We start from the raw sequence: 16,209 nt of genomic DNA on the forward strand, positions 1-16,209 counted from the left end.
ATTTTTTCCTTCTGCTCCTTCTGTGTGGAAACTGATTCTCTTCCATTTTCTCCCCGTGTCAATGAAGCCAGTTCCATACTCTCCAACATTTCTCCGATGAAGATAGGGACGTCTCATTCCATTTTACTATTTATACCCCACACATCTTACTGGGTTGCCCCAGCCACTCTGGGCAGCTGCCAACATATATAAAAACATAATAAAACATTAGACTTTTATTTTATTTTATTTTTTAAAAAACTTTCCATCATGGCAGGGAGGTGGGATCTCTTGGAGGGGGAAAACCAGAATATCTATCTATCTATCTATCTATCTATCTATCTATCTATCTATCTATCTATCTATCATCTCTCTATCATCTCCTTCCCTCCTTCCCTCCTTCCCTCCTTCCCTCCCTCCCTCCCTCCCTCTCTGGTTGTTTCAGTCCAAACACCAAAGCAGAATATACATAAAAATAAACAAATTCATATGCTTCCATATAAAGTGTGGTCTGCAGACCACCAGTGGTCCATGAACCATATTCAGGGGTGGTATGTCTATGGAGTTGTGGTTAAAGACAGGAGATGGCACATCCATCATATTAAATATTCATATTTATTTTTAATTGCATTTTGATTGCTTCTTTTATTCCTCAAACTGTATTTCATTATATTCAATATAATATATAAGAATTAAAAGAAGCAATAAAATACAATTAAAAACCCATAGCTGCCAAGTTTTCCCTTTTCTCGCGAGGAAGCCTATTCAGCATAAGGGAAAATCCCTTAAAAAAGGGATAACTTGGCAGCTATGTAAAAACCATACAGCATCTAGCACAGCACTTTACAATTGCTACAGCAGGCAGAAAAACCATTAAGTGGTATGCCAACACTCTCAGCAATTTCCAAGTGGTCCATGGGGGGGAGAAAGTTTGGGAACCACTGATTATACATGAGTGCTGCTTTATTGGATGGAACAAGCTGGTCCAGACCACAGCAGTTTCCTACCTGATGCAAAGGGCAAGATACTTCCTCTCATTACTCATAGATAAGCCAACCAGACTTGCAGTTGAATGTGATCTCGACACTGGTGACCAAACAGTGTGGTCCATGGCATTTGAGGGCAGCTACAGTAGCTCGGGGTACAAAGGGCAAGCTGCCTTACCCACCCAGCTCTGTTCTCCAATACTTCATGGCTGCTGCTTGCCCTCCCTCCAGTATCTGCCACCTGAGGTGGTTGCCTCACTCTGCCTAATGGTAGAGGCCAGCCCTGGAAATGCATATACTCTCATCTAAATGTATACTGCTGTATAAAATCTGGACGAACTTGAAGGCGATATAACACATTACCCTTCTCTCAATTGGCATCTGCTTTAAACTTCTTCTAACATTTTTCATATGCCTTTGAAATTATTTTTGTCACTTAAGACTGTAGGGGCAAGAATGATGGAGCTGCATTCCTGTAGCCCACAACCCTGTGATTTCAATTGCATTACTAATCTCTTGCACATTTATACATTAATCACGAGCAACTGGGGCCTAACTCATTTCTCTGCTACGCTGGCAAAAGTCATGGAATCAATCTTTTTGTATTATTATTTTGGATTTACTCCAGACATAGTTAAAGGCAACAGGGAGAAGGGTATTATCTCACAATTAGACTTGCAAAGGAAGCTCTGTGTGTGTCCTTACAGACACACACAGGACCAACTCCAGGTTTTAGAAGGCACTTGGGCACAACACCCTCCAAAAGCTAGGTGGGTCGGGTGATGAGAAACTGGGAGCACAAGGATGGAGGGGACCACACTGTTTCAATATTTAATTAAAATTTATTTAGGGCAATTTATTTCATCTGTATTAAGCTTCCATTGTGCTGGAGGGGGTACTTTTCAGAAGACAACAGAGTACTCACCATTCCAGCACTGGGAGCAAACCTACCATGGACTAAGCAAGGGGTTGGTTGGCACCTTCCTGGCCCCTGCTTGGTCTGCTCTCCTAGGCAGCAAGAGTGGATGGGCTTTTTTGTCTACATCAGTTTGTCCTGTGACATATCTGCCTGTGCTGATTGCAATGTGGGGTGCTGTTTGATTCCAGGCTGAGTGAACACAGCTGGTTGTGGATGGGATCCAGAGCTGCATTGCTATGAGAACAGGCTCTGCTGCAAGCAGTGGGGTCGACCCTGGCAGGGCCACCCCCCAAAGGGGCCAATGCCAAAGGGCTTGCCATTTTGGGTCAACACTTTAGGGAGTCACAGAGGCAGGGTCCCCCACCACTGTCACTCAGAATATGGAATTGTAGGCCAGGAAGGTCTGTGCAGAGCTTGTCTGAGGCCTGGGGTGGGAATCTTGATAGAATAAGGTTATAAACTCAAACAAAAAAAGCAATCGACCCCTGATGGTGGGTCCTGGCCAACTTAGCCCTCCAAGGCCCAGGGCAAGTGTACCTGGCTGTCCTCTCCCTGCACAGGCCTGAGACAGGCACTGTGGGAGACACACATGTGACTTGCACCAGGGGTGAGAGACTGGTAGAAAGGAACTTTGATTTCATGGCATTCCCCTTGAGTGAGAGACAGGGGGAGCAGAGCTGGATTTAGGAGAGTGTGACTTGTTCAGACTGCTTGCAGCCTTGGGGCACCACAGGATTTAGAGTGGAGTGTTAGAGGTGGCAGGAGTGCCAAATTTTGGTGTCAAACAAGAGGCACTGATGAAGCCCAGGACGGCAAAACAAGGCCAATATTCTGGAAATCCTTGACTAGACTCTGTGAAAGGATTCTGTGGAACTGTACAAGCTCTCTTGAGGATTGTTTGGATTTTATGAACATACAAAGACGCAGGTGGAATAGACACTAGTACATGTATGGACCTCGTGAATGAACTGATCTGTGAATGAACTAATCTACTGGGTCTTCTGCTTACTCCATTGAACTTTGAAAAAATTCCTTCAGTAGCACCTTAAAGACCAACTAAGTTTTTATTTTGGTATGAGCTTTCGTGTGCATGCACACTTCTTCAGATACCAAATCTGAAAGCTCATACCAAAATAAAAACTTAGTTGGTCTTTAAGGTGCTACTGAAGGAATTTTTTCATTTTACTTCAACCCAGACCAACACGGTTACCTACCTGTAACCATCCGTTGAACTTTATGAGTTATTTCCGTCGAACTCTTTAAGTTATTTGATATGATATAGTGAATAATATATTTTATTTATGTAAGAGCACAGCTGGTTATGTCTTGTGTGTTTGTTTGTTGAGTGTATTTTACGTAACCACAGGTTTGATGTTGTTTTGCACACTCATACACTGTCATTGATCAAGGCAAGCAAGAGGCATTACCAAAGTTTGAAAACACATTGGGGGAAGGGACATAGCTGAATACTGGAACATTTGCTTTGCATGCAAGAGGTCTAGGTTCAGCCTGCAGCATTTCCAGGTAGGACAGGGAAGTACTTCCTGCTAGAGCCGCTGCAAGTCAGTGTAGATGATACTGAGCTAGATGGACCAATGGCCTCACTCACTATAAGGCAGCTTCGTGTGTTTCTATGACAGGAAAATGGGCAATTCAACTTTGTTCTTCAGCTTCATGCATCACACTGTCACCGATTAACGGGGCAATTTTACACCTAAGCTGAGAAGGGGGCGCTGCTAAGTGAACATGATAACTATTTAATTTCTCCAGATGATTTTCATTTTCTGGAATCCATGGGCTGGAATAATTCTTGTCTGTACACATGTCAGGAGTTTTCATTCGTACATTTACTCCTGTACTGCAGCTGACATTTTCCTACATGTAACCATGGTAACTGAGCATGCCTTTCAACCCCTTAATTTGTATGTTAGGCTTGACACGAGTTCCAAAGAACAACCGGAACCCCCTAGTTGGGGTAAATGGAGTTGCTGTTGTTTTCTTTCAGCTGATGGTGTCATCAAGATATTCTAATTGCTGCAATCAGTTGCCTTTTTATAGGCTGTCTCCTCCCATGAATGCAATGCTTCATTGAAGACTTAGCCAGCTGAATTGAGTTTAGATTTGTGCATGTGAAGCAAGACAATGGAGTGCTGCTCATTAAACACAATTGCTATGTGGTAGGGAGATGCTGGAACTGAACTTGGTTATTTACAGTACAATACGTCCCCACCACCACCACCAAAGGATAAATGTAATGCTTGAAATGGTACATAAGTTACTGTGGGTCAACTTAGGGACATTGGGGTGCAACCTATTTAGCATGTACTGAGATGACTACAGAATTGCAGGAGAAACTTTTTCACAGACTGCAAGGATTTGCTGAATATATATATTGAAGGGATCATAGAATCTTAGAGTTGGAAGGGTCCCTAAGGGTTATCTAATCCAACCCCCAGCAATGCAGGAATCTCAGCTAAAGCATCCATGACAGATGACCATCCAACCTCTGTTTAAAAACATCTAGGAAAGGAGAGTCCACCACCTCTCATGGGAGTCTGTTCCACTGCTGAACAGTTCTTACTGTCAGAAAGTTTTCCCCCGAATGTTTAGTCAGAATCTCCATTCTTGCAACTTGAAGCCATTGATTCAAGTACTACCCTCTAGAGCAGGAGAAAACATGCTCCCTCCTCCATGTGACAGCCCTTAAGATATTTGAAGATGGCTATCATATCTCCTCTCAGTCTCCTCTTTTCCAGGCTAAACATACCAAGCTCCTTCCAGTGCTTCTCATAAGGAGATCACACCCAGTAACTCCTTCAGCTTTTCCAAATTGGCCTTCTTAAAGTCCAGAGTGTGTGTCTGACTATACTCAGTTTTCCATTGCCTCTGTATCCTGAAACCCAGGAGAACATGATCACTTCCTCCAAAGTTTCCAAGCTCTTCCACTTCATTAATCAGTTCCTCCCTATTGGTGAGGACCAGGTCCAAGATAGATTGATCCCCTTGTTGATTCTGCCACTTTCTGGGAAATGAAATTGTCAGTGAGGCAATAGCGGAATTTGTCAGACCTTACACTCTTGGCAGAGTTTGAGTCCCAACAGATATTGGGGAAGTTGAAGTCCCCCATGATTACTAGTTCTCTCCTTTTTGAATGCTTGGTAATCTGCTCTAGTAAGGCATCATCCAAGTCTTCAATCTGGCTTGGTGATCTATAGCAGACACCCACATAGTTCACTGTTGTTTCTCTCTCCTACAATTTTTACCCATATGCTTTTCATGCTCCAGGTCATGGATTTCTTCATAAGTGTACACATCCTTTATATATAATGTCACTCCTCCTACCTTCCTGTTGAGTCTATTCCTTTTGAACAGGATATACCCCTCAATTCATACATTCCAGTCATGAGTACCATCCCACCAGGTTTCAGTAATGCCTACCAGGTCGTATTTGCCATCCTGTATTAAAAGCTCCAGTTCATCTTGTTTGTTTCCCATACTCTGTGCATTTGTGTAGAGACAACTGAAACCATGAGTTGTTCCCTGCAGCTGCTTCCTTCCTGTAGTTTCTTGCCCTTTAGCAGGTTTCTGGAGCACCACCTCAATTGCCTGTGCATCAATGAAGCTATTATCTCCAGTGCCAGGTGCTCTTTTGTCATTTGTATTGTTTTCTCCCACCCCTTCAAGATCTAGTTTAAAACTCTCCTGATCAGATTCTCAAGACTCTTGGCAAACAAATTCTTGCCAGTTGCTGTGAGGTGCAGCCCATCTCTCGCCAGAAGTCCACAAGGAAGCAAAGACTATGATCCAAGTAGCCAAATCCTTCCTGACGACACCACCTGCACAGCCAGTGGTTTATCTCAAGTATTTCCCTCTCTCTTCTTGGGCCATGACCTTCAACAGGAAGGAGTGATGAAAAGACTACGGTGCCTGTGCCCCAAGTCTCTTCATCTCCCTTCCCAGTGTCTCATAGTCCCTTGCTATGTGTTGCAGGCTATGTGTGGAAGTATTATTTGTACCCACATGAATCAGAAAGAAGTAGTAGTGGTCAGTGGGCTTTATAAGACTTGGTGACTTCTCCGTCATATTGTGAATCATTGCACCGGGAAGATAGCACACCTCCCATGACATCCTGTTTCCTCCACACACTACTGCCTTTGTTCCCCTCAGTAGGGAGTCACCTATCACCACCACTCATCTCCTCCTCCTCTGGGAAGTACCAGGAATCATTCTATGGGCTGTGCCTTCCAAAGGCTGCTCGGAGTGTTCTGGGGTCTGCTTCTGTTGTTCTCGAGTCTTCCCCTCTCGACTGGGATAAGCCAGTCTAGGTTCTGAACTGTATAGGGCCTTACATATTAGCACCAATCCCCTGAACTTGACCCACTAGCAGGTTACTAGCCAGTGCAAATCCCACAAGCAGGGTGCTGTGTGCTGGTGGTATTTTGCCATCACAAGCAACATAGCTGCCATGTTCTATGCTAGCTGACTGGCTTTCAGCTTCCTCCTCCACAGTCTCAGCTTTACCCTTGCAGAGAGGAAGATACGGTAGGACAAAACTGGAAAGAGTTTGCTCTGCCTGTCCCTGACTCAGGCTCCACCTACTGTTTGGGCTCCCTGCCTTCTGCCCTACTAGTGCCATTGGGCAGCCGCCACTGATATAATCCATTGTTGTTGTTGTTTTTTCCCAGTTTGCTGTGTTTCAGTTATGGATATTTCCCTGAAAATAGTACTTAAGTCTTTCTCTGAAACACAAAAATGCAAGTGAATATGTAACTCCTCTAGCTCAAGTACTGGTAATATTTTCCACTTGGTATGAATTAAAACACTTCAAAAATACGCTTACACATCACCTTTTTTAAAAAAAAAATACAAAATGGCATGCTTGCCAATAGATTAGCTATGTGTTCCCTGGACAACTGTGGCCAGCTGTACTGCAAACTATTTCCTGGAGGCTTGGCTGACCCAGTAGAATAATTAGTTTGTACATAAAACCTTCCCCCCTCTCCTTTCTTGAGACGCTTTGCTGTCTCGCATTAGCCAGACTTTCTATTTACAGCAATAGCTTCATTCTCTCTTCATTGCAACTTCTTTTTTAAATGGACCCTTGAAATGCAGCCCAACGGTATGTAACAGATTGGACTAGTCATTTGTCTTGCCATTGTGGAGTTGTCAGGCATAAAAGATGATCGCTAACACTCAACTACTGTCAAAAGATCTCCTTCTCACTATCCTCCCACCTCATTCTACAAAAGGAGAACCTGGGGAAAACAAAGAAATTCCAAGTGCAAGCAAATCATACTTTGAAGCAAACATTCCCCTCCCCCAAATAATTGGATAGAAGGAGAGAGCTACCCAGAATGTTCTTCTTTTGTTCATATTTTAACCCAAGAGTGTAGGAAGTGCATGCTGTGTATGTGGGCTTATATAAATGGTTCTGGCAATGTTTCCGCTGATTTGCTTCAAGAAATGTTCACCACTCATTAGTCTCTAACTTTCAAGCCAGGAAAACAAAGGGGAGAGACTTCTCATTCACATATGCTGGCTAGAATTCTTTGCCACGTCAGCCATGGAGGATTTCCCACCCCCCTGGCCTTGTGTTGTTAAGATCCAATAAGGGATTAACCTGCCTCTCAAACTTCCACCCACTTCTCTCTCACTCATACATGCACACACACCATTTGCAAGCCAGCTAAACAAGAAGCAGACTTTAAAAGCTTTAACTATGGGTTGCAGTTAACTATAAACAGCTGTTGCCAGATTATAGCTTTCCCATTGGAAAACTGAGTTAATTTCTCTCCCCCCTCCACCTTTTTTTTTTAAAAAAAACAATGAAGCCATTCTTAAAAGTTGCATTCAGAAAGGGGGTGGGGTAGTTTGGCCTGGCAATAATAAGAATTTAGATGTAGGGAAGGGGAGGCCGAGTTGTTGGCTCTCTCAGTTCCAGCTGACGTTTATATAGCAATTCTAGTTCGACTACTAGAAGCCAAAATATACAAATACCTTTTATCCAGACTGCTAAGGGAAGGAACCCATCGTTCTTTTCAGCTTCAAGGCTGCTCTTTAATCTTTATTTATTTAAAAAGTGGAAGAATAACTTTTCCAAAATCCTGTCTTTTGAAATCTAAGAGTCATCCTGTTTCAGTTAAAGCAGAACATTATCTGCAGTTAAGATACATTAGCTGATGTGGTGCTTTCTTGTTCGAATCACACACAGCCCTCCCTCCAACTGCAACCATGTGTGGAGGATTATTTATCTTTTTCAGTTACTGAAATTGATAGGCTGGTCAATCAGACAACACAGTGTGACTAGAGATGAATGGATTTCCCCCGTTGCAGTTTTTTTATATACTTTGCATCTTTCAGTTCTGTCAGTTCATTGCATATGTGTATACTGATTACATATGCAATGAACTGACAGAATTGAAAGATGCAAAGTATATAAAAAAACTGCAAAGGGGGAAATCCATATATACTGATTACACCCCTTCATGGATCACTGCCTTGCCGTGGCGAAGGGGCTTAAATAACTTAGAGAAGTTATGTTTTGACCAAACGTGATCCACCTGGTGAAGGAATTGGCAAGCCACTCCAGTATCCCTGCCAAGAAAACTCTATGGACAAAGACAACAGGCATATAAAAGTTATGACGCTGGAAGATGAGCCCCTCAGGTCGGAAGGCGTCCAACATGCTACTGAGGAAGAGCGGAGGACAAGTACAAGTAGATTCAGAGCTGATGAAGCGGTTGGGCCAAAGCCGAAAGGTCGCTCAGTTGCGGATATGCCTGGAAGCGAAAGGAAAGTCCGATGCTGTAAAGAAAAATATTGCATAGGAACCTGGAATGTAAGAACCATGAACCCTGGTGAGCTGGATGTGGTGAAAAATGAGATGGCAAGAATAAATATTGACATCCTGGGCATCAGTGAACTAAAATGGAAGGGAATGGGTGAATTCAGTTCGGGTGACTATCATATCTACTACTGTGGGCAAGAATCCCGTAGAAGAAATGGAGTGGCCCTCATAGTCAACAAAAGAGTGGCAAAAGCTGTAATGGGATGCAATCTCAAAAATGACAGAATGATCTCGATACGAATCCAAGGCAGACCTTTTAACATCACAGTAATCCAAGTTTATGCACCAACTACCGGTGCTGAAGAAAGTGAAATTGACCAGTTCTATGAAGACTTACAACACCTTCTAGAAATGACACCAAAGAAGGATGTTCTTCTCATTACAGGGGATTGGAATGCTAAAGTAGGGAATCAAGAGATAAAAGGAACAACTGGCAAGTTTGGCCTTGGAGTTCAAAATGAAGCAGGGCAAAGGCTAATAGAGTTCTGTCAAGAGAACAAGCTGGTCATCACAAACACTCTTTTCCAACAACACAAGAGACGACTCTACACATGGATATCACCAAATGGGCAGCATCGAAATCAAATTGATTATATTCTCTGCAGCCAAAGATGGAGAAGCTCTATACAGTCAGCAAAAACAAGACCTGGAGCTGACTGTAACTCAGATCATCAGCTTCTTATAGCAAAATTCCAGCTTAAACTGAAGAAAGTAGGAAAAACCACTGGGCCAGTAAGATACAATCTAAATCAAATCCCTTATGAATACACAGTGGAAGTGAGGAACAGGTTTAAGGATTTAGATTTGGTGGACAGAATGCCTGAAGAACTATGGATGGAGGCTTGTAACATTATACAGGAGGCAGCAACGAAAACCATCCCAAGGAAAAGGAAATGCAAGAAAGCAAAATGGCTGTCCAACGAGGCCTTACAAATAGCGGAGGAGAGGAGGCAAGCAAAATGCAAGGGAGATAGGGAAAGATACAGGAAACTGAATGCAGATTTCCAAAAAATAGCAAGGAGAGACAAGAGGGTCTTCTTAAATGAGCAATGCAAAGAAATAGAGGAAAACAATAGAATGGGGAAAACCAGAGATCTGTTCAAGAAAATTGGAGATATGAAAGGAACATTTCGTACAAAGATTACCATAATAAAGGACAAAAGTGGTAAGGACCTAACAGAAGCAGAAGACATCAAGAAGAGGTGGCAAGAATACACAGAGGAATTATACCAGAAAGATATGGAGGTCTCGTACACCACAGGTAGTGTGGTTGCTGACCTTGAGCCAGACATCTTGGAGAGTGAAGTCAAATGGGCCTTAGAAAGCATTGCTAATAACAAGGCCAGTGGAAGTGATGATATTCCAGCTGAACTATTTAAAATTTTAAAAGATGATGCTGTTAAGGTGCTACACCCAATATGCCAGCAAGTTTGGAAAACTCAGCAATGGCCAAAGGATTGGAGATGATCAGTCTACATCCCAATTCCAAAGAAGGGCAGTGCCAAAGAATGTTCCAACTACCGCACAATTGCGCTCATTTCACACGCTAGCAAGGTTATGCTTAAAATTCTACAAGGCAGGCTTAGGCAGTATGTGGACCGAGAACTCCCAGAAGTGCAAGCTGGATTTCGAAGGGGCAGAGAAACCAGAAACCAAATAGCAAGCATGCGCTGGATTATGGAGAAAGCTAGAGAGTTCCAGAAAAATGTCTACTTCTGCTTCATTGACTATGCAAAAGCCTTTGACTGTGTCGACCACAGCAAACTATGGCAAGTTCTTAAAGAAATGGGAGTGCCTGATCACCTCATCTGTCTCCTGAGAAATCTCTATGTGGGACAAGAAGCTACAGTTAGAACTGGATATGGAACAACTGATTGGTTCAAAATTGGGAAAGGAGTACGACAAGGTTGTATATTGTCTCCCTGCTTATTTAACATATATGCAGAATTTATCATGCGAAAGGCTGGACTAGATGAATCCCAAGCAGGAATTAAGATTGCCGGAAGAAATATCAACAACCTCAGATATGCAGATGACACAACCTTGACGGCAGAAAGCGAGGAGGAATTAAAGAACCTTTTAATGAGGGTGAAAGAGGAGAGCGCAAAATATGGTCTGAAGCTCAACATCAAAAAAACCAAGATCATGGCCACTGGTCCCATGACCTCCTGGCAAATAGAAGGGGAAGAAATGGAGGCAATGAGAGATTCTACTTTCTTGGGCTCCTTGATCATTGCAGATGGTGACAGCAGTCACGAAATTAAAAGACGCCTGCTTCTTGGGAGAAAAGCAATGACAAACCTAGACAGCATCTTAAAAAGCAGAGACATCACCTTGCCTACAAAGGTCTGTATAGTTAAAGCTATGGTTTTCCCAGTAGTGATGTATGGAAGTGAGAGCTGGACCATAAAGTAGGCTGATCGCCGAAGAATTGATGCTTTTGAATTATGGTGCTGGAGGAGACTCTTGAGAGTCCCATGGACTGCAAGAAGATCAAACCTATCCATTCTGGAGGAAATCAGCCCTGACTGCTCACTGGAAGGACAGATCCTGAAGCTGAGGCTCCAATACTTTGGCCACCTCATGAGAAGAGAAGAATCCTTGGAAAAGACCTTGATGTTGGGAAAGATGGAGGGCACTAGGAGAAGGGGACGACAGAGGACGAGATGGTTGGACAGTGTTCTTGAATCTATGAACATGAGTTTGACCAAACTGCGGGAGGCAGTGGAAGACAGGAGTGCCTGGCATGCTATGGTCCATGGGGTCACGAAGAGTCAGACACGACTAAACGACTAAACAACAACAACATACTGATTACACACTGCAAAAACTCATTTTGTACAGTGTTTTATTGATGTCATTGCATTGGTAAGATACTTCACAGGAAGAATCTTGGCACAGGCACACATGCAAACAAGCATGGACACCCTATTCCCAGTAATCATCAACTTCCATGAGTTGGAGGGTGGACTTCTGAAGCAGGGAGACTTCTCATATTCATGAATGTTTTTAACTCAATTTAGAACCTTAGAACACCCAGAACAGCTCCATGATTAAAGGAGGATCCCCAACTTGTGGAAGACCACATGGATGGCTCTCTGTCAGTAGTAGTATGCTGGGAATTGAAAGTGGAGAGTGAATTGTTCCTCACACGTCCTGCTTTCAGGCTTCCCAGAAGCATCTGGTTGACCACTGTGATAACAAGGTGAGCCTTTGGCCAGATCCACTTGGGTTCTTTTAATGATCCTGGCACATTGTCTCTGCTTTTCCCACTCACTGAACAGAAGGAATGGAAATCAATGGCAAACTCCCATTTCACATTGCGGGGCACAAAATTTGGAAGAAGGAGAAGGTCTTCAGCAGGGTGTTAAAGGTAAAAGTAAAGGGACCCCTGATCATTAGGTCCAGTCGTGGCCGACTCTGGGGTTATGGCACTCATCTCACATTATTGGTCGAGGGAGCCGGCGTACAGCTTCCAGGTTATGTGGCCAGCATGATAAAGCCGCTTCTGGTGAACCAGAACAGCACACGGAAACGCCGTTTACCTTCCCGCCGGAGCGGTGGAGCCTGCTGTAAATGCGGTTTAGGTACATAATGCAGTTTAGAACACTGCATGATCAGTTCACATGCCAGTGTGAACACCCATGCCCTCTCCTCTTCATCTGAGCCTTCTAAAAGGCCACATATGACTTTTGTGAGATCTACAATAAGGGCCGGGCAGAATGAAGACAATTCCTACCCCCTTGTCAGATTGCCTTTTGCTAAAGGATTGGACTCTTAATTGTCCTCCAAAATGAAAGGAGAGACCACCACAGTGTACTGGAACACAATGAGACGACATTTGGAGGTTTTTTTGTGACTTGTGTAGCGTGTTATGTCTACTATGTCATATGTTTGAAACACAAAGAAAACAGATGTTCAAAAAGAGGGTTGGGCATTTTTATTAACAGTTGTGAAACATCTGTTAATTAAATGAGAAACATCTCAGTGGAGAGGGAGCAATGTTGCTCCCAAGGTGGAATGAATAGGTCCAGAGTAGAATGGGATGTGGGGGCAATGGCACTGATGAGTTCTTGAATTCCTGGAACTGAGGCACTGTATGTACTATATATTTGAAGCACTAGTATACCATTCTTAAACAGTCCTGGTTTTCTCCACAGTATCCTGGTAATTGTGTTAAGGATGCTGAGAATTGTTAGGTTTTCCCTATTCCTTTCAAAGAGCTACAGTTCCCAGAATTCCCTGGGAAGAGGGATTAATGGTTTAACTGCTCTGGGAATTAGCAGTCAGATAAGGATGTAAGAAGGGAGTGATTTCCATCCTATTTTGTGTCCATAGCAGTTACTATTGTTTACATTCTACTAGACTGCAGTTTGACTTTCACTAAAACCTGTGTGGTTCATCTTGCTATCTTCTATGTCCGAAACTAAAATAATTAATTAAGGAAATAGATTCAATGCATTACAGTGGAAGGGAGACATCAAAAACAATGCCAAAAATAACATAATTATTTACATAATGCTTACAGGAAAACAAAAAAGATATCCAATACCACACATATTTGCTTGCATGATTACTGTTCTTGACCTTGGATGAACAAGCAAATTGTGGTGATTTCTGTTCCTGTTTCCATTTCTGATGGAATCCTTTGACATCCCCCAAGGCATAGCACATCACCTAACTTTGCTTAATTGATGTGTGCTGCTTTAGGAGACAATATTTGTCTGGAAAAAGAAACCAAGTAGAATAAAATTATGCTTTGTATATTTTTATTTGCATCCATCCATGTCACTGGAGGCCACTGGGAACAGTGATGCTCAAAAGAACAGGATGGGTGTCCTCTGTGGCTCAAGAGCTTTTCAGCATAACTGTGAGATATGTGTAGAGCAGGGGTAGCAAACCTGGTGCACTCTAGATGCTTCTGGACCACCATTCCCATCATCCCTGACCATTGGCCATGCTCATTAGTCCTGATGCAAGTTGCAGTTCAACAATATCTGGTGGGACACCACATTCGCTGTACAGAGTGAATTATCGATGGGGTTCCATTTCTAACAATTATTTCTCCGTCTTTTCAGTTTCTAAAAAACTAAAACAAGGTTGTTGGTGATCTCAGTGTTAGTGTAGGGTGGCCATTGTTCAACGTTATTATGGGATGCCCTCTGGGCTGCTGTCTGTCTCCCTCCATCATTATTAAAACAAAGGCGAAATCAAAAGCATTCCTGTTCACCCGAGTATTTGATGACTGAAATACTTTGTTCATGGTAATCTTGAACTTATCTAGCTTTGGGGACATTTGATTGTTTATAAATGTTTTTAATTTGTGTGTGTTTGCTGATCTGCTTTTCCAAACTGGCAATCAACACTCTACTGAGCATTCTCAGTCCTCATTGTGCTGTTTTGGGGTTTGTTTGCTTCTCACCCTTTTGTCCCCCCCCCATTATTTTTGTTCTTCTGTAAACCTTGAGGTGCCCCCCCCACATGTTCTTCTTTTTTCAGTGGGCCCATTTTGGCTACAATCCCACTGGTACTCAACCGTCAGCGTTTTAGATTACAGGAAAGGATTCTCTGAATGGAAGAACAACAATTTTTATTAGGCTCTCTATGCATTTTACATTCCCCAATATTACATACAGCTTCTTGGCTCCATTGCAACTCTGCATCTGGGAAACTTAAACCAGTGACCTTTCTTCTGTATAAATTAGCAATTTTTTAAAAGAGCTAATCTGGGCAGATTTCCTCCATTTCAATGGCTCAGAAGTCCATACATATTTTGAGCTGGAGCAAAACCAGACTTCTGGCATTTTGGGCAGAATGTAATTAATCCTTTATATTAAAAAATAACGGTGGTGGGTTGTTATTTACTCAAGGTTTATTGTGGCTTTGGAGAATCAAGCAATTATATGATATTATTATTATTGCAAGAAACAAAGCAGAGCGGCTGAAATTATTCTATTTTTCTCTTCCTGCCATCCCGCTCACCTCCTTTTCTTTGGCTAACCCTCACGGGCCATTTTCTCATATTTGTTTGAGGTTCCTGCAGAATTTACAACAAGAGTCCTTAAATGAGATCCAGCTGAAATAACACCATTTTCCCCCTGCAGCAGTGGGTGAAATCTTCAGGAAAGGAAACGAAGCAGACAAACGGGAACTTTTCAGAAACTGTATCAAGCAAGCTAGCAAATGCCTCCGATATTTTTACTTACTCAACATCTTAGAGTTTAAGACTGGTTGGGCGGCAGAGGGGGTGTTCATTACTTCCCTTGTGGGAGGAAATATCCCAGGAATATTAAAAGCTGCAGAGTGTTTTCTTTTCATACAATATATATCTCCATTGTGGGTTTAAACTTACAGTTAATCATAAAATTATACTTGCTTTGCTCTCGGGTGAACCCTCAAAAATGTATATTTCCCCTTCCCCATTTTATAGGTTTGACAATTTGGGCATCAGCTGTATATTATTCTTTTCATCCTCAGGGATTGTCTCATGTGAGTGATGTCCTGCTTTTGAACGTCTCTCTGAGGAATGTGAAAGTACTTCAGACCTTGTATATTCTGAAATCTAGCCTCTGAATTGAAAAGAGCTATATATCCTGAGAAGTGCTGTCTCCAATTGTGAATAGGAATGTCAAGAGAAACACCATCTGTATCTAATGTAGCTGCATGCTTTAAATGGTATATAATTGATGGTGAATAATTCAGATAGAGGTTTACTTGATTGAGACCAAATCTGCAGCTTACGTTTAAAGGACGACTATGCCACTTTAACAGTCATGGCTTCCCCCAAATAATCCTGTGCAGTGTAGTTTGTTAAAGGTGCTAAGCATTGTAAGGATACCCCTCACAGAGCTACAATTCCCAGGGTGGTGTAATAATCAATTCCTCTTCCCAGGAAACTCCAGCTCTATGGGATGAACTGCAATTCCCAGCATGCTTTGTGGGTAGCTATTACTTTACTGTGGTAAATGTTGCTTTAATAAAAGATGTAGCTGTGATCTAAATGGTGAGTCCAATTACAATGGGTAGGACTCGAATTTCTTTATTAAAAAAACCTGGATTCTGTGATCCAGAAGAACGAGTAGGAAAGCCCTGAAACACAGCTAGGCTGACTTACCACGTTTTTGAAGTAAGTGAAGCAATAAACATCACCATCTAATAAGCACCACCCTGTCAAAAAAGAAAAGCCAGTAAGTCCAGAGTAAAATTTTTTTTATCAAACTGCAGCACTGACTGGATTGTTACTGGAGTCAATTTTAGTTCCAGTGTAAAATTAGGGAAATAAAATATAGTTTTGATGTTGGTCATTTGTTTTAACAACAGAGTTTCCCAAGAAGTAGCATTGACTGTTATTCCACTCCAGGAATTGTAGCTCTGTGAAGGAAGTATGGTCTCCTAACAACTCTCAGCACAATTAAAAAACGACAGTTCTCAGGATTCTTTGGGGGAAGCCCTGACTATTTAAAACGGTGTAATGGTGC

At 42.4% G+C, this 16,209-nt stretch overlaps 1 long non-coding RNA gene across 2 annotated transcripts in view; it reads right to left on the reverse strand.

Annotated features, from left to right (window-relative positions):
- Positions 1-13,483: 13,483 nt before the first annotated feature.
- Positions 13,484-16,209, reverse strand: part of LOC148685317 (uncharacterized) — a 50,420-nt gene continuing 47,694 nt past the window's right edge. For both annotated transcript variants that reach the window (XR_015950378.1, XR_015950379.1), the window contains exons 2-3: positions 15,846-15,898; positions 13,484-13,820 (exon numbers count right to left, since the gene is read on the reverse strand). This is a non-coding gene — a long non-coding RNA (uncharacterized LOC148685317). The remainder of the gene's footprint in view (positions 13,821-15,845; positions 15,899-16,209) is intronic.

Source organism: Zootoca vivipara, chromosome 6, assembly GCF_965207765.1.
Source record: "Zootoca vivipara chromosome 6, rZooViv2.hap1.1, whole genome shotgun sequence".
Taxonomy (NCBI): domain Eukaryota; kingdom Metazoa; phylum Chordata; class Lepidosauria; order Squamata; family Lacertidae; genus Zootoca; species Zootoca vivipara.